Source organism: Palaemon carinicauda, chromosome 43 (assembly GCF_036898095.1).
Source record: "Palaemon carinicauda isolate YSFRI2023 chromosome 43, ASM3689809v2, whole genome shotgun sequence".
Lineage (NCBI taxonomy): Eukaryota > Metazoa > Arthropoda > Malacostraca > Decapoda > Palaemonidae > Palaemon > Palaemon carinicauda.
The window spans coordinates 17,231,887-17,258,425 of NC_090767.1; the positions used below are offsets into that span (position 1 = coordinate 17,231,887).

A 26,539-nucleotide genomic window follows, 5' to 3' on the forward strand; every position below is an offset into this window, starting at 1 on the left:
ATATAACGAATAATGACAATGCTTTCATAATCAAACAAACACAAGCCTTTGTTCCTCCAGAGGATGTGGCTGATCTTTTTCACAAACATTTTTACTTCAATGGACCACTAAACTGAAGATATTCTGAGTGAATTTTTTGAATATTTTAAAATTACATGGCTCGGAATAGTTCAGAGAAGTTGACGAAGTTCAAATGTGGAATGTGCATCATAGAATAGAATCAAATTTTCCGTAAAACTACAAAATCTCTAGAAGAATGACACCATACTTTTAACAAGAGTGTTTCAATAAGAATTATAACAAGGACCCAACATATAAATTCTATAAGTTATTAACCAATATAAAAGGTTACAGAAAAGGTAGAGTATGTGACACCGGAGAGGCTGGGAGAGGGGGTTACTGGAGGGATAGGAGGAGGGTCTAGACAGAGGGAGGAAAGGAAAGGGGAGGGACGGGGTTGTGTACGCATTCGAATTGCTTCACCTATTTACCCGATTCACGTGACTTGGGCTTTATTATGACAAGAGTAAATACTGTACCTTAATTAATGAGATTTGCCGATGGATTAAAGGATTAAAAATTTGGATCAAGTATTTAGTATGGGAGATATTTACGAAAAACACACTATATTTTGCCTGAAATGCATATTAGTTCTCTTTTTTATCACTCTTTAGATGTTTTGTCCATTAGCCATTTTGTATGTTAGGCATTTTGTCCATTAGGCATTATGTCTGTTAGGCATTTTGTCCGTGTTGAAGGATTAGGCATTTTGTCCTTAGGCATTCTGTCCTTAGGCATTATGTCATTAGGCATTCTGTCTGCTCACGGTTCGTAAAGGTATTTTAATAGTTCATTATTTTTCAATATTAATCTTACCCGATGATCATGTAGCTGTCAACTCTGTTGCCCGACAGAAATCTACGGTCGGGATACGCCAGCGATCGCTATACAGGTAGGGGTGTACACAACAGCGCCATCTGTGAGTAGGTACTCAAGTACTTCTTGTCAACAAGAACTCAATTTTTCCTCTGTCGTGCCTCCGGCAAGACCTACTAATACGCCGTCCCTAACTGGATTTGTTTTCACAACTTTTTGGTGAAGTACACTATTCCAGTTTTGAGCTTTCGCTATGCAGGGGTTTTATCTTCATTTCAAAACTTGAACTCGTTTTGGATAGATTTTATTATGGTGACGAAGAGAGTATGGACTCTCTTTCACTTTTAAATGGCCGACCCTTCCCTTAGACGGAAGTGTTGGTGACGAAGAGAGTATAGACTCTCTTTCACTTTTAAATGACCGACCCTTCCCTTAGACGGAAGTGTGTTTAGGTTTTTGGTAATTTTGCTTAACAAAGTTATAGATTTATTTTATATCTCTCCGCCATTTATAGGCCTCTTCAATTAACTTTCCATTTATTATAAACTTATAAAAATTAATTTTTCAATATTAAACTTACCCGATAATCATGTAGCTGTCAACTCCGTTGCCCGACAGAATTCTACGGGAGGGATACGCCAGCTATCACTATACTAGAAGGGGGTGTACTCACCAGCGCCACCTGTGGCCAGGTACTGCAGTACTTCTTGTTGACACCACCTCACTTTTTCCTCTGTCGTGCTTCCGGCAAGACGTTCTGGGATACGCTTATGATTTTGGAGTATTGTTCACGGTTTTTGGTGAAGTATTTCTCTAAGATTTCAGCTTTCGCTATACTGGAAACTTTTCTAATTAGCTTAGATAGCTTTTATTTGGTTTTGATTAATGGTTAACGATCTTTTTGCTTGATTTGGAATCCCCCTTGACTAACTCTTTGATTCAAGATGTCTGACCTTTCACAAGCCCCACCCCATAGACGATGTAGGTCTTGTAATAGGCGTGTTCCGAAGGCCTCGGTTGATCCTCACACCGCTTGTTCTGACTGTAGGGAAAGACCCTGTCAGTTGGAAGATCGATGTGAGGAATGCGCCGGACTTTCGGAACTTGAATTTGTTCGATTCCTTAAATATTCAACCAAGTTAGAGAGAGAGAGAGTTAGGAGGAGTTCTTCTCGCTCTTCGCTTTTTTCCTCACCTCATGATCCTCAACCTTTTCCTCCCCCTGTAGTGGCTACCCCCGAACCTACTATTTGTGCTCAACCTGATATGTCCGATGTTTTGCGTGCCATTCAGGCTTTAGGTGACAAAGTGGAATCGGTGGTTAGTGACCATAAGTCTCTTATGGCAGAAGTCAAAGAACTTAAGGTCAAAAGTGCAGTGGGAGGTGATAGTGCCAGTGCTGTGACAAGTGCTAGTGTCAGTGCGGTGCCAAGTGCTAGTGTCGGTGTCAGTGTGGTGCGTGAGGGTACTTCTGTGCGTGCCAGTCGTCCTCCCAGTCCGGGACCTCTTGCAAGCTCCCAAGCCCAGGGGAGAAGCAATGTCGAAGGGCAAAAGGGTTCGGCAGGCCTTGATCGGCGCACAGAAGTATCCTCGGTGGTTGCGGGCGTGTCTTACAGAGACCGTCACTCCCACCCGCAGACGATTGAGCCCGTCTTTTACTCGTCTGCAGAAGAAATGTCGGGGAGAAAACGCTGGACTCAGGTCTCAAGACCTCTCAAACGCAAAGTCCAGACCTCAAGAGTTCTACAACCTGGTTGCAGTCATTGGATTAGCTCTGACTCTCCGCAGTCATCAGGTGACTGCACACCTCCTAAGAGAGGTAAGGTGATGCCGCAACAGACCTCATCTTCTGTTAAGGCTTTGCCTCAGCAGACCTTAGCGTCTGTTGACCCCAAGATGACTTTGCTGCAGTCCATGCAGTCACAGCTTGCGGTCTTAATGAGTGAGTTTCAGGCTGAGAAGGTTACACCTCCTCCTGCGAGCGCTCCGCCTCACCGCAGTCCAGTCTGCCAGGCGTACGAAGTTGAGGTTCCTCAGCCTACCTTACCGCGTTCTGAGTTGCCAGTTACCAGCGGTGTGCAGCCACCTCCGCCTTCCTTAAGGCAACCTCAGCAATGGGAGCAGGAGTCTTATGCCTTACTTCCTCCGCTTCCTCTTGCGGTTAAACCAGCGAGGCAACAGCCTCTTGAGGTACGACAACCTCTTCCATCCCTGAGCCAGCCACCTCAGCACTCGCTGCAGCGACCTCAACCCTCCTCAAGGCGAGAGCCTCAACTCCTTACGCTAGCACCTCAGGAACCTCAACTCGCGAGACAGGAACTGCGTTCTGCGCAGCCGCTACCTCAACTCTCGCAGCTCACACCTCAGGAACCTCAACTCGTTCCTCAGGAACCTGCTACTGCGCATCCGCAACCCTTACAGCAAGCGCAACTCTTGAGACAAGAAACTCATGCTAGGAGTCAGCCACCTCAACCCATGCGCCTACCTTCCTCTACTCTTCTTGACCAGTCTTTGCAGCCTGAACCTCAGGTTTTAACTCAGCAACAGAGACTTGAGGATGAAACCACAAGTGTTTATGCACCCGCTTGTTCAGATTCTGCTGTTCAGCATACCGCTGTTACTTTACCTCTCACTTCGCTACACTCTGGTGATGAGGTTTCTGAGGAGGAAGCTGCGCACCTGGATTCCTCATCAGACGTGGAAGAATCCAAGTCTTCTCCTCTACCCATTGACTTTCGTAAGGTCCTGGCTCTTTTCAGAGAGGTATACCCGGACCATTTTGTTTCTGCTACCCCTCGCTCTCCTCCATCTGAGTTTTCGCTGGGCATGCAACCTGTTAAGTCAACTTATACTAAGCTCGTCTTTGCTAGGTCCTCTAAGAGAGCTTTAAGAATTTTAGGGGAGTGGTTGCAGTCTAAACAGCAACTAGGGAAGACTTCCTTTATGTTCCCCCCTACTAAGCTCACTTCTAAGGCGGGCGTATGGTATGCCACAGGAGAGGAACCAGGCTTGGGAGTCCCTGCCTCTGCCCAGGCTGACTTCTCAAGTTTGGTCGACTCTCCTCGTAGATCAGCAATGAGGCGCTCTAAGGTTTGCTGGACCTTTTCCGATTTAGACCACTTCTTAAAGGGTGTATTTCGTGCCTTTGAGATGTTCAATTTTCTAGACTGGTGCCTGGGGGCCTTGAGCAAGAAGACCTCCCCTGCGGACAAGGACTCAGCCATGCTTTTAATGTCCTGCATGGATAAAGCAATTCGGGATGGGTCTGGCGAGCTTGCTTCAATGTTTGTGTCAGGAGTTCTTAAGAAAAGGGAGCAACTTTGCACCTTCTTTCTTCCAGCATCACACCTTGTCAAAGGTCTCAACTCCTTTTTGCTCCGCTTTCTAAGTTCTTGTTTCCCGAAGAGCTTATCAAGGATTTGTCTGCGGCCCTGATTCAGAAGGACACTCATGATCTTGTGGCCTCTTCAGCTCGTAAGACTAAGGTTGCTCCCTCAGTTCCCAGGACTTACCGCACCCCAGTGGCTGATACTCCTGCTACAAGGTTTATTCCGCCCTTTCGTGGCAGAGCCCCCAGCCGAGGAAGCTCCCGTCCAGACTCTTCCAGGAGCAGGTCTAGGAAAGGTCCCAAGACTTCAAAAGGCAAACACTGACTCTCCTCCTCTCCAGACAGCAGTAGGAGCCAGACTCAAGACCTTCTGGCAAGCTTGGGAAAGGAGAGGTGCAGACGCCCAGTCTGTCAGGTGGCTAAGGGAGGGTTACAGGATACCATTCTGCCGCAAACCCCCTCTGACCACTTCTCCCATCAACCTCTCTCCCAACTACAAGGAAAAGGACAAGAGGCTAGCGTTGCACCAGGAGGTGTCGCTCCTGTTACAGAAGAAGGCAGTGGTTATAGTCCGGGACCATCAATCCCCGGGCTTCTACAACCGTCTCTTTCTGGTGGCCAAGAAGACAGGAGGTTGGAGACCGGTGCTGGACGTCAGCGCGCTCAATGCTTATGTCACCAAGCAGACGTTCACTATGGAGACGACGAAGTCGGTCCTAGCAGCGGTCAGGCAGGAGGACTGGATGGTCTCGTTGGATCTGAAAGACGCTTACTTTCACGTTCCTATTCATCCAGACTCCCAACCTTTCCTGAGATTCGTTTTTGGAAAGGTTGTGTACCAATTCCAAGCCCTGTGTTTTGGCCTAAGCACAGCTCCTATGGTGTTTACGCATCTGATGAGGAATATTGCAAAATTCCTCCACTTATCGGACATCAGAGCCTCCCTTTATTTAGACGACTGGCTGTTGAGAGCCTCCACGAGTCGTCGCTGTCTGGAGAGTCTCAACTGGACTTTAGACTTGATCAAGGAACTGGGTCTGTTAGTCAACTTAGAAAAGTCCCAGCTCATTCCCTCCCAATCCATAGTTTACCTGGGAATGGAGATTCGGAGTCAGGATTTTCGGGCTTTTCCATCGGCCCCAAGGATAAGCCAAGCCCTAGATTGCATCCTGAGCATGCTGAAGAGGAACAGTTGCTCGGTGAGACAGTGGATGAGTCTCACAGGGACCCTGTCATCGTTAGCCCTGTTCGTCGAGTTAGGGAGACTCCACCTCCGCCCTCTCCAATTCCATCTAGCAGCTCATTGGGACAAGGATTTGACGCTCGAAGCAGTCTCTATCCCTGTCACCAAAGAGATGAAGACCACTCTCTTGTGGTGGAAGACCAACCTCCTTCTCAAGGAGGGCCTATCGTTAGCGATTCAGACCCCCAATCTTCATCTCTTCTCGGATGCATCAGACTCGGGCTGGGGCGCGACCTTGAACGGACAGGAATGCTCAGGAACGTGGAACAGGGAACAGGAAACGCTCCACATCAACTGCAAGGAGCTACTGGCAGTTCATATGGCCCTAATGAACTTCAAGTCCCTCCTGCTAGGCAAGGTGGTGGAGGTGAACTCCGACAACACCACAGCCTTGGCTTACATCTCCAAGCAGGGAGGGACCCATTCGAGGAACCTGTACGAGATAGCAAGGGACCTCCTCATTTGGTCAAGAAGTCTAAACCTCACTCTAGTAACGAGGTTCATTCAGGGCAACATGAACGTCTCAGCAGATCGCCTAAGCAGAAAAGATCAAGTCATCCCCACGGAATGGACCCTTCACAAGAGCGTGTGCAACAAACTTTGGACCTTGTGGGGTCAGCCTACGATAGATCTGTTTGCCACCTCCATGACCAAGAGGCTTCCTTTGTACTGTTCCCCAGTTCCAGACCCAGCAGCAGTTCATGTGGATGCTTTTCTGCTGAATTGGTCCCATCTCGACCTTTACGCATTCCCACCGTTCAAGATCATCAACAGAGTCATTCAGAAGTTCGTCTCGCACGAAGGGACACGGCTGACGCTGGTTGCTCCCCTTTGGCCTGCAAGAGAATGGTTCACAGAGGTACTACAATGGCTGGTCGACGTCCCCAGGACTCTCCCTCTAAGAGTGGACCTTCTACGTCAACCTCACGTAGACAAGGTGCACCCAAACCTCCACGCTCTTCGTCTGAATGCCTTCAGACTGTCGAAAGATTCGCTAGAGCTAGAGGCTTTTCGAAGGAGGCAGCCAGTGCGATTGCCAGAGCAAGGAGGGTATCCACTCGTAGAGTGTACCAATCCAAGTGGGAAGTCTTCCGAAGCTGGTGTAGAGCCAATGCAGTTTCCTCTACCAATACCTCTGTAACCCAAATAGCTGACTTCCTATTACATCTAAGGAATGAGAGATCCCTTTCGGCTCCTACGATTAAAGGGTACAGAAGTATGTTGGCTTCAGTTCTCCGCCACAGAGGTTTGGACCTTTCTTCCAACAAGGACCTTCAAGACATCCTTAAGTCTTTTGAGACTTCTAAAGAACGTCGTTTACCCACTCCAGGCTGGAATCTAGACGTAGTCTTAAGGTTCCTTATGTCTCCTAGGTTCGAACCTCTCCAGTCAGCTTCCTTCAAGGACCTTACCCTCAAGACTCTTTTCCTCGTCTGCCTTGCAACAGCTAAAAGAGTCAGTGAGGTTCATGCCTTCAGCAAGAACATTGGGTTCACATCCGAATCTGCAACATGTTCTTTACAGCTCGGATTTTTAGCTAAGAATGAACTTCCTTCACGTCCTTGGCCTAGATCGTTTGAAATTCCTAGCCTTTCCAACATGGTAGGTAACGAGCTAGAAAGAGTTCTTTGCCCTGTCAGAGCTCTGAAATATTATCTTAATAGGTCAAAACCTATACGAGGACAGTCAGAAGCCTTATGGTGTGCAATCAAGAAACCTTTGATGCCCATGTCCAAAAACGGAGTTTCGTATTATATAAGGCTTCTGATTAGAGAAGCCCATTCTCACATGAAGGATGAAGACCTTGCTTTGCTGAAGGTAAGGACCCACGAAGTGAGAGCCGTAGCCACTTCGATGGCCTTTAATAAGAACCGTTCTCTGCAGAGCATTATGGATGCAACTTATTGGAGGAGCAAGTCAGTGTTTGCATCATTTTATCTTAAAGATGTCCAGTCTCTTTACGAGAACTGCTACACCCTGGGACCATTCGTAGCAGCGAGTGCAGTAGTAGGTGAGGGCTCAGCCACTACATTCCCTTAATCCCATAACCTTTTTTAACCTTTCTCTTGAATGCTTTTATTGTTGTTTTTTGGGTTGTTACGGTAGGCTAAGAAGCCTTCCGCATCCTTTTTTGATTTGGCGGGTGGTCAATTCATTCTTGAGAAGCGCCTGGGTTAGAGGTTGTGTAGAGGTCCTTTAGTATGGGTTGCAGCCCTGTATACTTTAGCACCTTAGAGTTGATTCAGCCTCCTAAGAGGAACGCTGCGCTCAGTAAGGAAGACGAACTTAATAAAGGCAGAGTAACGGTTCAAGTCGACTTCCTTACCAGGTACTTATTATTTCATTGTTATTCTGAAATAACTGATTATATGAAATACGGGATACTTAGCTATCCTTTAGTCATGTACACTGGTTTTCACCCACCCCCCTGGGTGTGAATCAGCTACATGATTATCGGGTAAGTTTAATATTGAAAAATGTTATTTTCATTAGTAAAATAAATTTTTGAATATACTTACCCGATAATCATGATTTAATTGACCCACCCTTCCTCCCCATAGAGAACCAGTGGACCGAGGAAAAAGTGAGGTGGTGTCAACAAGAAGTACTGCAGTACCTGTCCACAGGTGGCGCTGGTGAGTACACCCCCTTCTAGTATAGTGATAGCTGGCGTATCCCTCCCGTAGAATTCTGTCGGGCAACGGAGTTGACAGCTACATGATTATCGGGTAAGTATATTCAAAAATTTATTTTACTAATGAAAATAACATTTTTATGTTTGTTTATATGCGACCTTTCCTAATAGTAGGCGGTCCTTACTTGGAACCGAAGTTAATTAACATTGAGCCCGTCATATCGTTTTTCCTGTTAAGAATTTATGCTATTTTAATTTTAATGTTTTTGAAAGAATTTCTTTGATAGTCTAGTACTGTTTTCAAAGTTGAACTAACGTTTTGTTTAGTCTCCGCAGTTGCTGACGTTCAGAACGTTCAACATGCGCTCTATCGTTACGATAGAGAGAGAGTATTTCACGGTTTCACGTTGCAGTAAGAGTAAACCGATTCTAGCGTTTCGTTCATTCTTTCTTAGCTTAAATGGTTTTAATTCTAATAAGGAACTTTTTATTTGGGAAACCTTTTAGTTTTTTTCCTTTAACAAATAATATGTTTTAACGATATATATAATTGGGCTCATCTCTCAGGTTCTAAGTCAAGAGAGAGAGAGAGAGAGACGGAGGGAGAGAGAGGAGGATAAACGTTTCGTTCAAGCAGGTAACGTTGTTCTCGTTTTTTGCTCTTCTCCCTAGTCGCTATAGGGGAAGAAGGTAAAACGTTTCTAGAGTTTTATTCTTGTTCCCAGGCTTTATGCGGTGAGAGATTTTAAACGTAGTTTATTTGATCTAGTGTTTAGTCTCTTTTCCAGCCACTGAATTCTTTATCTTTCATTATGTTTTTCTGTTACATTGTAATACTGTTTTCGCAATTACTACCTTTTAATGAAGGATAGGATTGCGTGTTTCAGGTACAAACCACTTAAAGTTTCGAGTTCAGTGAAATAAGTGCAAACAGAAAATCAAAAGTGATAAAGTGATATGCGCAAAGTGTTACAGTGTTGCGTTCGAGGGTTCGTCTGTTCGTGCCAGTTGTTCACCTAACGTGATCACCCCACCCACACAAAGACGAGAGAGCCCATTTATTCCTCGTCTGCGGAAGAGGTTTCTCGCAGAAACCATGGACCAAATCTTGCAGCTTTTAAGTGCAAGTCGGTCCCTTCCGCGCAAGTCCAACGGCCTAGGTGTAGCCACTGGGTCAGTTCGGACTCGCTGCAGTACGACAACTGCACACCTCCCAAGAGAGGCAAGGTGGTACCGCAACAGGCAGTAACTCCGTCTGTTGCCGCACCAGCTGTTTTAGACCCTCAGTCACAACGGACAGTAGCTCCGTTTGTTGTTGTCTTTCATAGACCCTAGTGGTCCATGCTGCAGACTATACAGTCTCAGCTTGCTCCTTCATGCAGGAGTATCGTGCTGGAAGGTTGACAATGCACCTGTTAACCTACAACCCGCCGAGGTTGTGCGCTCAGCAGATACTGCGGCTGCCTGCTCCCACCCTCCACCTGTGAGAGCTCCACCACCGATGCGCAGTCCACCCTGCCAGACGCATGTTCTTGCTGCACCATCTGCTAACATGCGTGAGCTACCGCATCAGCAGTGGGAAGGTTCTGTAGAGCTGCCGGGTTCCAGCACTATGCGGCATTCTCCGCAGCCCATGCAGCATGCTCTGCATACCTTACAGCATGCTCCGCATACCATGCAGCATGAGCCGCATACCTTACAGCATGCTCCGCATACCATACCGCATGCTCCTCAACCCACCGCAGCCCCTCCCACGCACCAGCACTCTGCTTTTGTTGTTGCCAGCTCCCACACTCCGACTGCGGAGAAGGTTGACGATGCACCCGTGGGCCTACACCTCCCACGGTTGTGCGCCCGGCATGGCTTCCTGCTCTCACACTCTTGTTGTGAGAGCTCCTCCACCCATGCACAGTCAACCTTGCCAGATGTATGTTGACTCCCACACACAGAGCACTCCGTTGCCGTGCGTGAGCTACCACAAGCTGCCGTGTTTTGACACGGTGTGTCAGCCTCCGCAACACACTGTGGTTACCGCCACTCGCCAGCAGCACACTAGTCAGTCAGGAGTTGAGGCTTCCCCACACAACTTTGGGTGTTGCCAACTCACAGACTGTCATACAGTTACATGACGTTGCCTTCTGGTCTGCTACTTATACACCAGTGCTGTATGTCCTCACGCTCCTGTTGTGGTTGACAGTTCAGTTTTTGACAGTTCACAGACTGTCAAGCAGTTTCATAACGTTGCCTTCTGGTCTGCTGCTTTTGCACCAGTGAAACCCTCACTGAGAGAACCTAGCTTTTCTCGGATATGGTTCCTGTAGATGAGAAAGTGCTGTTCTCCCTCCTTCTGATATTCCCTTGAGGACTCTGTCATTTGGAGAGGAGCCTTAAGCTGCTTAGCCTCCTATGGACTTTTATTTAAGCATAACATGCTTCCAGGGAGGGTAAATGGTTCCGCTTCAGTCGCTAACCCCGTCTGTTGCCACACCTGCTCCCATAGACCTTGGGCTTTGTTGCAAGACATGCAGTCCAAGCTTAGTCCTTGATAGAGGATTTTTTACGGAGAAGACCCTTCTTGCCAACGACCTTCCTACCGGTTGGTTGTACGCCCTGTTGACGCTGAGGTATCCTACTCACGTCCGCCAGTTGAGATGGTTCCTCCACCGGTGCGACCCAGTGTGGGTTGCCAGTCGCACGTTGATGTTATGCTACTCTCGGAGGTGGTTGTGGACGTTCAGTGTGTCACTGGGAAGACGTTCAACAACCAGCAGAGGTGACTTGTTGTGACGCAGTGCGGCAACCTCAGCAACCCGATAAGGGGTTGTCTGTACTACCCAGACAGTCTAGACAGTTTCGGGTTGTCGCTCTACTTCCTCGCTTCCCCATGGTTGACAGTTCACAGACTGTGCAGCAGTACCATGATCTTGTGTCCGGCTCCGTCACGCATCCACCAGTGCGACCGGATTCAGCGAGTCAGACGTTGCCCACTCCGTTGCCGTTTCCTCATCAGTTTCGGATGAGGAACCCTCTGATGAGGACATGGCTGAACAAGAAGATCAATCCCCAGCCCTGCTATCCATCCAGAAGATGCTGAAGAAGGAATACGGCCCTGTCAGGCTGTGGATGAGTCTGGTTAGGACACTGTCATCCGTGGTGCATTTGGTGTCACTTGGAAGACTACACCTCCGTCCTCTTCGGTTTCATCTAGCTCTTCACTGGAAAAGGACAAGACGCTAGAAGCGGTCTCGATCCCGGTTTCCGGAAGATAAGTCTGGTCTAACCTGAGGAAAGGACTTTATCAACCTTTTATAGGGTCTTCCCCTGACTGTTCAGACTCCCAACCACGTTCTCTTCTCAGACGCATCGGACGTAGGCTGGGGTGCGACCTTAGGCGGTAGGGAATGCTCGGGATTATGGAACTCGCGTCAAAGGACAATGCATTTTAACTGCAAGAAGCTTCTGGCAGTAAGTCTGACCTGGAAAAGCTTCAGGTCTCTCCTTCAAGACAAAGTAATGGAGGTCAACACGGACAACTCCCTGCTTTGATGTTCATCTCCTAGCAAGGAGGGACCTACTCTCTGACATGGTGCGAGTTCGCTAGTGACCTCCTCTCCTGTTCAACAGGTCTAGACTTTTCACTAGTAACAAATTTCTTCCAAGGCAACTTGAATGTCTTAGCAGTTTGTCTCAGTAGGAAGGGACAATAATTCCAACATATTGGACCCTCCACAGAGATGTATGCAAGAGACTTTGGGTCACCTGGGGCCATCCAACCATAGATCTCTTCGCAACCTCGATGTCCAAGAGGCTCTCAACAGACCCAGCAGTGGTTCTTTTAGATGCCTTTCTACTAGATTAGTCTCATCTAGATCTATATGCATTCCCTCCGTTCTAGTTTGTTAACAAGGTACTGCAGAAGTTCGCCTCTCACGTTGGGACAAAGTTGACACTAGTTGCTTCCCTCTGGCCCGCGAGAGAATAACTTACCGAGGTACTTTGATGGCTAGTAGACGTTCCCAGAACTCTTCCCCTAAGGGTGGACCTGCTACGTCTGCCACGCGTAAGAAGGTACTCCAAGGCCTCCACGCTCTTCGTCTCACTGCCTTCAGAGTATCGAAAGACTCTCGAGAACTAGAGGTTTTTCGAAGGAGGCAACCAGAGCGATTGTTAGAGCAAGGAGAACATCCACCCTTAGAGTCTACCAATCGAAGTGGGGAATCTTCCTAAACTGGTGCAAGTCAGTATCCGTATCCTCGACCAGTACCTCTGTAACTCAAATAGCTGACTTCCTCTTATATCTGAGAAAAGAGCGATCTCTTTCAGCTCCCACTTTCAAGGGTTACAGAAGCATGTTGGCATCAGTCTTCCGTCACAGAGGCTTAGATCTTTTTAACAATAAAGATCTACAGGACCTCCTTAAGTCTTTTGAGACCACGAAGGAGCGTCGTTTGGTTACACCTGGTTGGAATTTAGACGTGGTTCTAAGATTCCTTATGTTAGACAGGTTCGAACCACTTCAATCAGCCTCCCTGAAAGATCTCACCTTTAAGACTCTTTTCCTGATATGCTTTACCAGCTAAAAGAGTCAGTGAGATTCATGCCTTCAGCAAGAACATCGGATTCTCATCCGAAACGGCTACATGTTCTACATCTTGGTTTTCTAGCCAAACACGAGCTGCCTTCTCGGCCTTGACCAATATCGTTCGTTATTCCAAACTTATCGATATGGTTGGAAATGAACTAGAAAGAGTATTATGTCCTGTAGAGCTCTTAAGTTCTATTTTAAAAACCTTTATGAGGCCCGTCTGAAGCTTTATGGTGTTCAGTTAAGAATTCATCTTTGCCTATGTCAGAGAATTCTTTATCCTATTATTTTCAGACTGTTAATACGAGAAGCTCATTCCCTTCTGAATGAGGAAGACCAAGCTTGGCTGAAGGTAAGGACAAACGAAGTTAGAGCTATCACAACTTCCGTGACCTTTTAAATAAATAGATCTCTGCAAATATTTTCGACGCAACCTTTTGGAAAAGCTAATCAGTGTTCGCGTCTTTTATCTTAAGAATGTCCAGTCTCTTTACGAGAACTGCTACACTCTGGGACCATTCGTAGCAACGAGTGCAGTAGTGGTGGGGGCTCCACCACTACAATTCCCTAATTCCAGAACCTTTTTAATCTTTCTCTTGAAATATTTCTGGGTTGTCCGGAAGGCTAAGAAGCCTTCCGCATCCTGGTTGATTTGGCGGGTGGTCAAATTCTTTCTTGAGAAGCGCCTAGATTAGAGGTTGTGATGAGGTCCTTTAGTATGGGTTGCAGCCCTTAATACTTCAGCACCTAGGAGTCGCTCAGCATCCTAAGAGGATCGCTAGGCTCAGTAAGGAAGACGTACTTAAAAAGGCAGAGTAATGGTTCAAGTCGACTTCCTTACCAGGTACTTATTTATTTTATGTTTGTTATTTTGAATAACGGCTAAAATAAGATACGGGATACTTAGCTTCTTTGTTAACATGTATGCTGGTCTCCACCCACCACCCTGGGTGTGAATCAGCTACATGATCATCGGGTAAGATTAATATTGAAAAATGTTATTTTCATTAGTAAAATAAATTTTTGAATATACTTACCCGATGATCATGAATTTAAGGACCCGCCCTTCCTCCCCATAGAGAACCAGTGGACCGAGGAGAAAATTGAGTTCTTGTTGACAAGAAGTACTTGAGTACCTACTCACAGATGGCGCTGTTGTGTACACCCCCACCTGTATAGCGATCGCTGGCGTATCCCGACCGTAGATTTCTGTCGGGCAACAGAGTTGACAGCTACATGATCATCGGGTAAGTATATTCAAAAATTTATTTTACTAATGAAAATAACATTTCTCATGAAATTTATCCATTTCCTTATTTCCTTTCCTCACTGGGCTAATTTTACCTGTTGGAGCCTCTATAGGGCATATAGCATCCTGCTTTTCTATCTAGTGTTGTAGCTCAGCTATTAATCATAATGATAATAGTTACCTCTTTTCCTTCTCATTGCTTAACATGTTAGATTTGACTCCCCGGTTTCCCTCCACTCTTTTCCTATGTTGAATGGCCTCCATAGCCCTGACAACTTATAATTTTACCATTTTCTTAGCAGGAAAAAGGAGGAAGAGGATGCCAGTCTCTCCATCACCGGCCCGGCGGATTTGGCCGAGGAGGACCTGGCCGGGAGCGACGACGAACAGGAGAACGAGGACGAGAGAGCGCACAGCAACCTCATTCATGACATTGGGGAAGATGAGCAAGAAGAAGAGGTGATTGTCAGTTTCTTTTTCATTTTGAGAGGTTGTGTTACCATCGTGGGGCTGTTACTTGATGGGATATACGAATATTGGTAGCTTGTGGATTTGAAAACAGAGATGGTCCTCAACTCGCAAACCTTCAGAGATGCCACCACAAATCCAACTGAAATCCTATCCATAGTTCATAATGAAACACTTTTAATAAAACATCATTTTATAATTCAATGCAAGATGACATTTGCAATATGAAACGCGTCTATTTGTTGTCTTTTGCAACTGAAAATGTTTAAAAATTTGACTTAAAAACAGCTTCTTATACCTTATGAAGTTTGTAAGTTGAGCCCATTCGTATGTGTTGGAGTTAGATATTAAAGCTTTATTTCAATGTCAAAATATACAAGTCTCATTTATGTTGGTTCCATTTTCTATTTATCTCCATTTATTTTTGTTCCATTTTCTATTCATCTCATATCCAGAGTGGGGGCAGCACCTCGAAGCGTCCGCTTCTCGACCAGGGAAGGCGCCGCCCAAGTAAAGACGGGGGACATTTTAAAACGTAGCGGTTTGCCAGAGTTGGAAAAAGCCGTCCGCAAGGTTCATACGTTGGCTACGCCTCTAGAGAAAGTTACTGTGAAGAGGGTGAGTCGTCTTATATTTACTTTGAAGGAAACTTTCTTACGAAGTATATCTTTGTCATCGGTACAACGTTTGCGAGAAATCGTCCATAATTAGAGAAAGACTCCTCTGAGTTGGTTTGGATTTGGCTTGGAAATAATATACCGTTGCTGTCATATTGTTTTGAAATTTTTCATTTTCTTTATTTTCCATTGTTCCGTAACCGAAATACAAACCACGCTATTTACATAGGGTATTACTTTCGGCGTAGCTGAAATGACGAGCCATTAGATTTTTAACGAGGGTTAACTACCCCCACGCTAGTTAGCAGGGGTAGGGAAGGGGTAGCTTGCTACCCCTCCCCCCCCCCACACACTGGTGAGTTGTCTCACTTCACTTTTGGCTCGGACGATGTACAGACGTTTCTGTCTTCGTCCTCGTTGTTGACAGCCTTAATTTGTTTTTTGCTTTTTCTAGATTTTGTGTGTTTTGGAAGTTGGCCTCGACCGTTATCATCGCTATGCGCAAGTGCCCTGGACTCACTGGCCGCCCTTGTGGGACCTTCATGTCAGCGGAGGACACCGATCCTCACACCCTTTGCCCGCAGTGCCGAGGTCAACGGTGTGAGAGGAAGAATACTTGCAGTGAGTGTAGGGAGTGGTCTGCCTTCCAGTGGGAGAAGTTCGGCCGTCGGCGTAAGAAAAAGTCCAAGAAAGACCGTTCTCCTTCAGGGGCAACCTTGAAGAAGGAAGGCTCTAAGGACTCCTCTTCCGCCGCCCGAACCTCCTCCGAAGCTCCCACTCGATCGGTCTCTCGTGAGAGACTGCCGAGTGGTAGCACAGGTCCTAGTGGTGTTTCCCGACCTCGGGGTGCGGGAGAGGGCATTGCCTCCCTTAGCGTGGCAGCTCCCTCTTCTCCTCCGGGGGAGGATATTTTGGATTTTAATGAATATGACCAAACTGTGTCTAATGATGATTTGTTCCAGCTTTGGGCTTCCTTGGGGCTTAAGGGCTCGCCCTCCAAGGAAGCCCTGTTTGACCTGATCCAGTTGGGGGCTGCGGTCAAGCTGCGGTCAAACAGTCGCCGGTAATACCGGAGATATTCCCTTCGGATATTGTCGACACTGTCTTGGCAGAGCCTTCCGACGGGTCTGGTCAAACCCTTGATGCTGCGCCTGTTGCGGACGTTGCTGAAGGCTCTCCACCCCCCTCCGAACATCCTTCGAGGGGGGTGGGGAGTCCCACGGTCTCTCCTGCGAGCGGGTCTCCCCCTCAGGGGAGCGCGCTGACAGAGACTCCTCTTCGGAGGACTGATGACTTGGACACCCTTCTTCGAGGTCGTATTCGCCGTAAGGCCTGTCGGCCTTTCCGCAGCAGAGGACTTCCTTCTCCCTATAAGGAAGTTAGGAGGCGCCTCTTTGGTTCGTCCTCTCCTGATCCTTCCCCTGAGGAGGAACCCCCCCGTTAGAAGCAGACCGTCGCAGTAGCGTCCCTTGACCTCTCCGCAGATCGTTCGCGATCTCCTACGCCTGCCAGACCTTCCGACCTGCCTTCTCCGTTCCTGGCTGCAGATGCGCTTTGGGCGCCTTCTCACCCTGTTATCCAACAGGCACCGATACCTTCGGGGAAAAGGGACTCTACTCACGGTGTGGGTAAGTCCCTTGCGCGTCAGGGTTCCCCTGCGCGCCCACCTGTGCGTTCGCGTGCAGTAGCGCACAAGCGGTCTCCAGAGTTACAGTCTTCAGACTTAACTCGCCAGCGCTTTCCTGCTCGGCAGCGATCACCTGCCCGCCAGCGCTCTCCTTCTCGCAGGTCTCCTGAGCGCCCTTGTTCTCCTGTGCGCAGCCGCGCTACTACTCAGCCTGTTCCTGATGCGCGCCCAGCGCGCCAACGATCACCACCGCGCCAACGATCACCACCGCGTCCACGATCGCCAGATCTGGACTTAGGCAAGGCCTTCTGCTCCGGCGCAACAGCGCACGCACTCTCCAGAGCGCTCATCTAGAGCTCCTGTTCGCGAGCGTTCGGCTGCGCGTTCGTCTCCCTCCATCTCTTCAGATGTGCGCAGTAACCTTACTACGCGTCAACGATCACCTGCGCGCCCACGCGATCAGTCGCCTATGCGCAAAGGCTCTCCTGAGCACCAACGCCCTCTTAAGACTGATCGCCCCAGGTCTCCGAATCGCCCGCGCGATAAATCGCCTGTGCGCAGTCGTTCGCCTGTCCGTGGTACGCGCCGTCGTTCTCCGGAGTACAAGCGACATCGCTCGCCAACGCGCCAGCATTCGCCAACGCGCCAGCGCTCTCCGCCTGGCAAACGCTCGCCAAGTCGCTCGCGAATTTTCTCGCCCGAACATCGTCATTCTCCTATGCGCTGCCAGCGGTCGCCTAGTTTTCAGCGCACCCTTCACCTACGCGACCACGCGCACCTTCATGTGCGCGCCATCGCGTTCCCTCGCCAACGCGTCCCTTCGCCATCTCGCCCACGCGCATTCTTCTCCACGCGCATTCTTCTACACGCGCATTCTTCTACACGCGCCCACGCGCATTCTTCTACATGCGCCCACGCGCATTCTTCTCCACGCGCATTCTTCTACACGCGCCCACGCGCATTCTTCTACACGCGCCCACGCGCATTCTTCTACACGCGCCCACGCGCATTCTTCTACACGCGCCCACGCGCATTCTTCTACATGCGCCCACGCGCATTCTTCTACACGCGCCCACGCGCATTCTTCTCCACGCTCATTCTTCTACACGCGCACACGCGCATTCTTCTACACGCGCCCACGCGCATTCTTCTACACGCGGCAATGCGCCCGCGCTTCGGAAATCGCCCGCGCGCGATCCCTTGAATGCTTTTTCGCATGAGCGCCGCCGCGATCCCCATTCTCGCAGGGATCATCAACGCGGCCAACTGATAGGGACGCGGACTTCCAGATCGGCCTCTGGAACGCCACCGCGCAAGCGTAGGATTACCTACCAGGATCAGGACCAGGAAGAATCTACGGAGAGGTCCATGCAACATTCTTTTTCTTCTTCTTTTCAGGCAGGCCCCGTGGCGTCCACTCCGAAGGGTCAGGAGATCCCCTTCCCTCCAGCAGGGATAACTGACACTGCGTCAGTTACCCGTCACCCTTGGTTCCGTCACATTATGAACGCGGTGGTCCAGGCTGTGAAGCCTGCCCTCGTTGATTTGGGACTTAAACCAACGGCAGACTCATCCCCGCTGAAGAGAAGGAGAGGAGTGGACTTCATGGTGACTTCTCCTCGGGAGAAGTTGGCTCCCAAGAGGTCGGTCAGGAAGGCTCCTTCTCCCGTGGACGAGGTTTTCCGTCCTCAGGAGAGTCCAGCGAGGCAGGGTTGTCCCCCACGGCACCAATGGGAGGAACCCCTCCTCTTAGGAGAGAAACTTCTCGCGAGGAAGCTCCCTTCCAGACCTCTTTGCTGGAGTCCTGTATTCCTCCTGGGAGGGAGCCCAAGGACTCCAAGACGATTCCTAAATCGTCATCCAGGATCCGTCCAGAGCCAACCAGAGCCCGGGAGGACGTCCACGTGTCTCCCCAAGATGAGCCTTTGGGGACTGGAGACTTAGCTGCCAGTCCGCAAGGAGGAGACCAGTTCGAGTCAGAACACGCTTTCTGGCAGGTCCTAGGCTTGATGAGGCAACTCAACGAGTTTAATGACCCGGAGACTGCCCCTTGTGAGGGCAAGGACACGGTGCTAGACGAAGTCTACGGCACCCAGAAACCCCCTAAGTCCAGCGCAGCTTTGCCTTAGTCCAAAGGGGTGAAAGGGACCAGGGACAGGGTCGAAGCCCAGCTCTCCGAGCTCGCCTTCTCCGGTCGTTCTTCTGCCGGGTTCAAACTCCTCCCGCCTCCTCGAGTACATCAGAGGAGGTACTTTGAGATCATGGGGGGGTCCAGTATGGCCCTTCCACTCCACCATTCTGTGGAAGAGCTGACCAGGGGAACTCCTCTCGAGAAGCTCTCGCCCGGCAGGTGACGTTCTCGGCGTCAGAGATCCTGAACCTTGAGAAGGTCGCGAAGAGTGCCATGCAGGCAACTTCGTGGCTGGACGTTTGGCTGGGATCTCTGGGCATCCTATTGCGCTCTGAGGATCTGTCCAAGGAGAGCAATAGGAAGGCTTTGGAGACCTTCCTCCTCTCGGGCACGCGTTCGATCGAGTTCCTCGCTCACCAGGTGGCTAACCTGTTGGCTAAATCGATCCTCAAGCGTCGCGACGCAGTGACCGAGAGGTTCCATCCGAAGGTCCCCGCCGTGAACGTCTGCAGGCTCAGGCACTCCTCCATTACTGGGAGGGATCTGCTCGAGCCCAAGGACATAGAACGAACAGCTGAGAGGTGGAGGAGATCGAATAAAGATTCTCTCCTCCAGAGGGCCCTGACATCTCGGCCCTACAAGCCTCCGGCTCCTCAACAGCAACAGCAGCCTCGCAAGACACCGAAGCAGGCTCCGGCAACTAAGACAAGGGTGTCTAAGCCGCAGCCCTTTCAGACCAAGGACAGAAGGCGCGGCAAGTCCTCTAGGGGAGGTAAGAATCCTAGAGGCAGCGGCCGAGGCCGCAAGCGCTAGGATTGGCAATCCCCCCGCGTGTCCACCTGTGGGGGGATGCCTGAAAAGTTGCGTGCACAGGTGGCAGCAACTTGGGGCCGATTCTTAGACGGTCTCTGTGATCGGCCAAGGTTATTGCGTCCCATTCACGACATCTCCACCTCCCCTGACAGCGAATCCAGTGCCGCTGAACTCCTATGCCATGGGATCGGCAAAGGGGTTAGCCCTTCGGGCGGAAGTCGAGACCATGCTCAAGAAGGATGCTCTCCAGGAGGTCGACGACGGCTCCCCAGGCTTCTTCAGTCGACTCTTTCTTGTAAAGAAGGCGTCTGGAGGCTGGACACCGGTCATCGACCTCTCAGCCCTGAACAAGTTTGTCAAGCAAACTTCGTTCAGCATGGAGACAGCAGAGACGGTCAGACTTGCAGTGAGACCGCAAGACTTCATGTGCACACTGGATCTGAAGGACGCGTACTTCCAGATCCCAATCCATCCGTCTTCCAGGAAGTACTTGAGATTCAGCCTAGACAGCAAGATCTACCAGTTCAAGGTGCTGTGTTTCGGTCTCTCCACAGCTCCTCAGGTGTTCACCAGAGTGTTCGCTCTGATTTCATCTTGGGCGCACAGGAACGGCATACGTCTCCTCCGTTATCTGGACGACTGGCTGGTCCTGGCAGACTCCGAAGAGCATAATTATAAAGGACCTACTTCAGGTTAGTTTTTACCTTGAGGTCAGGTTGACCTTAGGTCAGGGGCTAAGACACGCTGACTGAGGTTAAAAGGTCAAATATATATGGGTTTAATGCCGTGATTTAGCTTTTATCCTTTTTTACTATTAATAAATATCTTACCCATGACTAGCTTTAAATATCTTTCTGGATATATATATATATATATATATATATATATATATATATATATATATATATATATATATATATATATATATATATATTTTATATATATATATATATATATATATATATATATATATATATATATATATATATATATATATATATATATATATATATATATATATATATATATATATATATATATATATATATATATATATATATATATTTTATATATATATATATATATATATATATATATATATATATATATATATATATATATATATATATATATATATATATATATATATATATATATATATATATATATATATATATATATATATATATATATATAGAGATGTTGCAATGATATTCTATAAAAGAAACATAATTTGTTCCGTAACCGAAATACAAACCACGCTATTTACAAAGGGTATTACTTTTAGCGCAGCTGAAATGACGAGCCAATAGTTTTTAACGAGGGTTAATTACCCCCGCGCTAGTTAGCAGGGGGTGGGGAAGGGTAGCTTGCTACCCCTCCCCCCTCCACACACCGGTGACTTGCTTCACTTCACTTTTGGCTCGGCGGTGATCAGACGTGTCTGTTCATCGCCTTCGTGACAGCCTTTAATTTTCTGCTTTTTCTTTTCAGCTTGTGTGATTAGTTGGAAGTTGACCTTCAGTTATTTTCTTTTATTTACTATGCGTACATGCCCTGGAGTTGCCGGCCGTCCTTGTGGGACTTTCATGTCGGACGTTATTACGGATCCTCACACCCTCTGCCCTCGATGTCGGGGCCGACGGTGCGACCAGGATAACATGTGCCGTGAGTGCAGGGAGTGGTCTGCCTCCCAGTGGGAGAGGTTTGGCCGTCGGCGTAAGAAGAAGTCCAAGAGAGACCGTTCTCCTCCGGGGTTAGCCTTGAAGGAGGAAGGTTCTCGGGACTCTTCTTCCGCCGCCCAAACCTCCTCCGAAGCTCCCCCTCGTCCGCCTCCTAAGGAGAGTCGTCCGAGTGGGAGCGCAGGCCCTTGTTCTGTTTCCCTACCTTCGGTGGGGGGAGAGGGCGTCGCCTCCCATAGCGAGGCGGTTCCCCCTCCTCCTCCGGGGGAGGTTATTGATAATAATGCCTTATCCAGTGATGATCTTTTACAGATTTGGTCGTCCCTGGGGCTTAAGGGCTTGCCCTCCAGGGTCGCTCTTATTGACCTTGTCTCGTTGGGGGCCGCTGTTAAACAGTCGCCGGTGGTAGCAGAGGTAGACCCTCTGTCTATTGTCGACGTCGTGATGACAGAGGCCTCCGACGTGGCTGGGCCTTCCGACGCAGGTGCTGTTGCTGGTGATGGTGCTCAAGGCTCTCCTCCTCCTTCCGTGCATCCTTCGAAGGGGGAAGTGAGTCCTTCGGTCTCGACTGCTGCCCAGCTTCCTTCTGAGGGAAGTGTTTTGACGTAGACTCCCCTTCGGAGGACCGATGGTCCCGACGATCTCCCCCGAGGCCGCCTCCGCCGTAAGGCTCACCGCCCTCTACGCCACAAGGGCCTCCCTTCCCCTTACAGGGGGACTAATAGGCGCCTTTTTGGGTCTTCGTCCTCCGGGGGGGACTCTCCTTGTCAGCCTCAACCGACTGCTCCGCCCTCCTTGAACCTCTCTGCAGACCGCTCACCATCTCCTGCCGGATCTTCGCCTTCTGGAGAACTCGTCACCCGACGGGCAACGGTCCCTTCGGGGCTAAGGGATTCATCCCTTACGCGAGCAGGGCTAGCGCACAAGCGCTCTCCTGCTCGCCAGCGATCTCCTGCTCGCCAGCGATCTCCTGCTCGCCAGCGATCTCCTGCTCGCCAGCGATCTCCTGCTCGCCAGCGATCTCCTGCTCGCCAGCGATCTCCTGCTCGCCAGCGATCTCCTGCTCGCCAGCGATCTCCTGCTCGCCAAGACTCTCCTGCTCGCCGACGCTCACCTGCTCGTCGGCTCTCTCCTGATGTTCGCCCCCCTCGCCAGCGCTCTCCTGCTCGTCAGCTCTCTTCCGAGCGTCAGCGCTCATTTGAGGACCATCGCCCTGCGGTCTCTGACCACCCTTTAGTTCCTGCTGAACTCCCTGTTCACCATCCACCTGGTCCTGTGGCTACGCAACATCGTGCTGCGCGTGTGTCAGAAACACATGTTCGCCAACGCGCCAGCGATCTTCCCGTTCCTGCTCGTGAACGCGCCGCACCACCTGTCCTCTCACAGGACACTCGTCGACCTTCTGCTCGCCAGCGATCACCAGCTCGCCAGCGATCACCTACACATGCTGCTCGCCATCGCACGACCCTGCATGATCGCCCGCTTACGCATGCTGCTCCTCATCGCACAACCCTGAACGATCGCCCTCCTGCGGATGCTGATCACCATTGCACCCTTTCACGCGATCATTCACCTGCGCATGCTGCTCGCCATCGCACAACCCTGCACGATCGCCCGCTTACGCATGCTGCTCCTCATCGCACAACCCTGAACGATCGCCCTCCTGCGGATGCTGATCACCATCGCACCTTTTCACGCGATCATTCACCTGCGCATGCTGCTCGCCATCGCACAACCCTGCACGATCGCCCGCTTACGCATGCTGCTCCTCATCAACCCTGAACGATCGCCCTCCTGCGGATGCTGATCACCATCGCACCCTTTCACGCGATCATTCACCTGCGCATGCTGCTCGCCATCGCACAACCCTGCACGATCGCCTGCCTACGCATGCTGCTCCTCATCGCACAACCCTGAACGCTCGCCCTCTTGCGGATGCTGATCACCATCGCACCCTATCACGCGATTATTCACCTACACATGCTGCTCGCCATCGCTTACCATCACGCGGTCATTATCGCCAGCGATCTTCTTCACCTACGCGGCAGCACGATCCCTCGCCGTCGCGCCAACGCTTGCATTCGTCGCCTCGGACACGTGTTCATTTACCTGCCCACCCTCACGCCCACTCGCCTGCGCGCCCGCGCGATCGCTCGCCCGCGCGACCATTCGCCTTTGCGCGACCGTTCGCCCTCGCGCGACCATAGTTCGCGGCGAATTCCACAGCCGGTGGTAGCAGCAGGGACGCGTGCTCCTAGACGGCACTCGGGATCACCTCCATCCAAGCACAGGTTGGTAGTGCAGGACGAAGACAGGTCAGTACAGCTTTCTTCCCCACCTTCTTTTCAGGCAGGTACCGTCGTGTCCACTCCAAAGGATCGCCCGATCCCTTTCTCCTTAGCGAGGATTTCGGACTCTGTGTCCTTGGAGCAGCAGACTTGGTTTGGTCCGCTGGCACGGGCGTTAGTGAGGGTTATGAAACCAGCACTCGCCGGCCAGGGTAACAAACCAGCGGCTGTCTCTCCTACGCTGAAGAGAAAGAGAGGAGTGGACTTCGTGTTGACTTCCCCCAGGGCGAAGTTGGTTCCCAAGAGGTCGGTCTCGAGGATCCCCTCTCCTGCACGAGTACTCTCTCCTTCTCCCGTGGACGAGGCCTTTCCGTCCTCAGGTGAGTCCAGTGGGGCGGTAGTCTTCCCCTCGGCACCAGGGGGGGAGACTTCGCTTCAGGCAGGAGAATCGTCTCGTGAGGAAGGGGCCCCTCGAACCTCGTTGTTGGGATCCTGTATCCCTCCCAGGAGGGAACCCAAGGATTCCAAGACCATCCCTAAATCCTCTGCAAGGATTCGTCAGGAACCCACGACTACCCAGGGGAATGTCCACGTATCACCCCAGGAAGAGATTCCTGGGGTAGGAGACTTAGCTGCCAGCCCGCAGGGAGGAGAACAGCAAGAGTCCGAACATGCCTTCTGGCAGGTCCTAAGCCTGATAAGGCAACTTAACAGTCTTGCGGATCCAGTCATCCCCCCCTGTGAAGGCAAAGACACGATTCTGGATGAAGTGTTTGACGTTCGGAAGGCCCCTAAGACCAGTGCAGCTCTGCCCTGGTCTCGGGGGCTGAAGAGTGCCAGAGCTAGGGCCAATGCTCAGCTCGCACTTCTTGCCTCCTCCAGTCGTTCCACTGCCGGGAACAAACTCATCCCTCCTCCTCGCCTTCAGCAGAGGAGGTATTTTGAGATCCTGGGTGAGCACAACCTCGCTCTTCCTCTCCATCACTCTTTGGAGCAGCTGGCGAAGGGAGTTCCCTTGGAGAAACTCTCTGCCCGGCAGGTGTCGTTCTCGGCGGCAGAGATCCTTAACCACGAGAAGGTCGCTAAGTGTGCCATGCAGGCCACTTCATGGCTGGACTTCTGGTTAGGATCTCTGGGCATCCTATTGCGATCGGAGGACTTGTCCAAGGAGACCAATAGGAAGGCCCTAGAGACCTTCTTGCTCTCGGGCACCCGCTCCATCGAGTTTTTGGCACACCAGGTTACCACCCTGTGGGCCAACTCGGTGTTGAAGCGTCGCGATGCTGTGTCCGAGAGATTCCATCCGAAGGTCCCCGCCGTAGATGTGTGTAGGCTCCGACATGCCTCCCTCCTGGGGGAGAGCCTGTTTGAGCCTCAAGACTTGGAGCGAACGGCTGAGAGGTGGAGGAAATCCAGCACGGACTCCCTCCTCCACAGGGCCCTTACAACTCGGCCCTATAAGCCTCCAGCCCCGCCACAACAGCAGCAACAGCCTCGTAAGGCTCCCAAACAGGCATCGGCAGCTAAGAAAGTGGTGTCTAAGCCCCAGCCCTTTCCAGCCAAGGTCAAAAGGGGCGGTAAGTCCTCCAGGGGAGGCAAGACTTCTAGGGGTGGCGGCCGCGGCCGCAAGCCCTGGGGGTGGCAGTCCCCCTGCGTGTCCACCTGTGGGGGGATGCCTTCAGCGTTGCGTCCGCAGGTGGCAACATCACGGGGCCGATGCTTGGACGGTCTCAGTGATCGGCCAAGGTTATCGCGTCCCGTTCACGTCATCTCAACCTCCCCTGACAGCGAATCCAGTGTCGTTGAGCTCCTTTGCCATGGGATCGGCAAAGGGGCTGGCCTTTCAGGCCGAAGTCGAGACCATGTTCGAGAAGGGTGCTCTCCAGGAGGTCGTGGACGGCTCTCCAGGCTTCTTCAGTCGACTCTTTCTTGTAAAGAAGGCTACTGGAGGCTGGAGACCCGTCATCGATCTCTCGGCTCTGAACAGGTTTGTCAAACAAACCCAGTTCAGCATGGAGACAGCAGACACGGTCAGACTTGCGGTGAGACCACAAGACTTCATGTGTACACTGGATCTAAAGGATGCGTACTTCCAGATCCCAATCCATCCGTCTTCCAGGAAGTACCTGAGATTCTGCCTAGACAACAAGATCTACCAGTTCAAGGTGCTGTGTTTCGGTCTCTCCACAGCTCCTCAGGTGTTCACCAGTGTTCACCCTGATTTCGACTTGGGCGCACAGGAACGGCATTCGTCTCCTTCGTTACCTAGACGATTGGCTGATCCTAGCAGACTCGGAGTCGACCCTTCTTCGACACCGAGACAGGCTTCTAGATCTTTGCCAGGATCTGGGGATCGTGGTAAACCTCGAGAAGTCCTCTCTGCAGCCGTCCCAATGACTGGTTTATCTAGGCATGCTAATAGACACCAATCTCCACAAAGCCTTTCCATCAGACTACCGGATAGCAAGGCTGAGGAGGGTGGCGGAACCTTTCTTCAAGCGAAAAGAACTCCCCGCCCAATCGTGGTTGCGTCTCTTAGGCCACCTATCCTTCCTGGCCCGTCTGGTTCCAAACAGCCGCCTCAGGATGAGATCCCTTCAATGGCGGCTCAAGTCCCGGTGGAATCAAGGATCCGATTCCCCGGACATTCTGATCCCAATGGGGTCTCTGGAACAGACGGACTTGCGGTGGTGGCTGGCCGACGAGAACCTGCGAAAGGGAGTGAGTCTTCTCGTCCTCCCCCCGGAATTGACTCTGTTTTCGGACGCGTCAAAAGAAGGGTGGGGGCGCACGTTCTGAACCAGAGGGCCTCAGGCCTTTGGTCAGAATCAGAAAAGTGCCTGCACATCAACCTGCTAGAATTGAAGGCCGTCTTTCTGGCCCTTCAACAGTTCCAACGGTTCCTGGCGGGTCACTCCGTGGTGGTGATGAGCGACAACACCACGGTAGTGGCTTATATCAACAAGCAGGGAGGCACTTTTTCGCAACAGCTATCCCA

At 50.4% G+C, this 26,539-nt stretch overlaps 2 long non-coding RNA genes across 2 annotated transcripts in view; both read left to right on the forward strand.

Annotated features, from left to right (window-relative positions):
* LOC137633637 (uncharacterized) overlaps window positions 1-15,021 on the forward strand; it is a 28,035-nt gene extending 13,014 nt beyond the window's left edge. Inside the window, exons 2-3 of the long non-coding RNA XR_011042324.1 lie at window positions 14,218-14,374; window positions 14,839-15,021. This is a non-coding gene — a long non-coding RNA (uncharacterized lncRNA). The remainder of the gene's footprint in view (window positions 1-14,217; window positions 14,375-14,838) is intronic.
* Window positions 1-26,539, forward strand: part of LOC137633939 (uncharacterized) — a 359,450-nt gene that overhangs the window by 162,917 nt on the left and 169,994 nt on the right. The window lies entirely within an intron of this gene.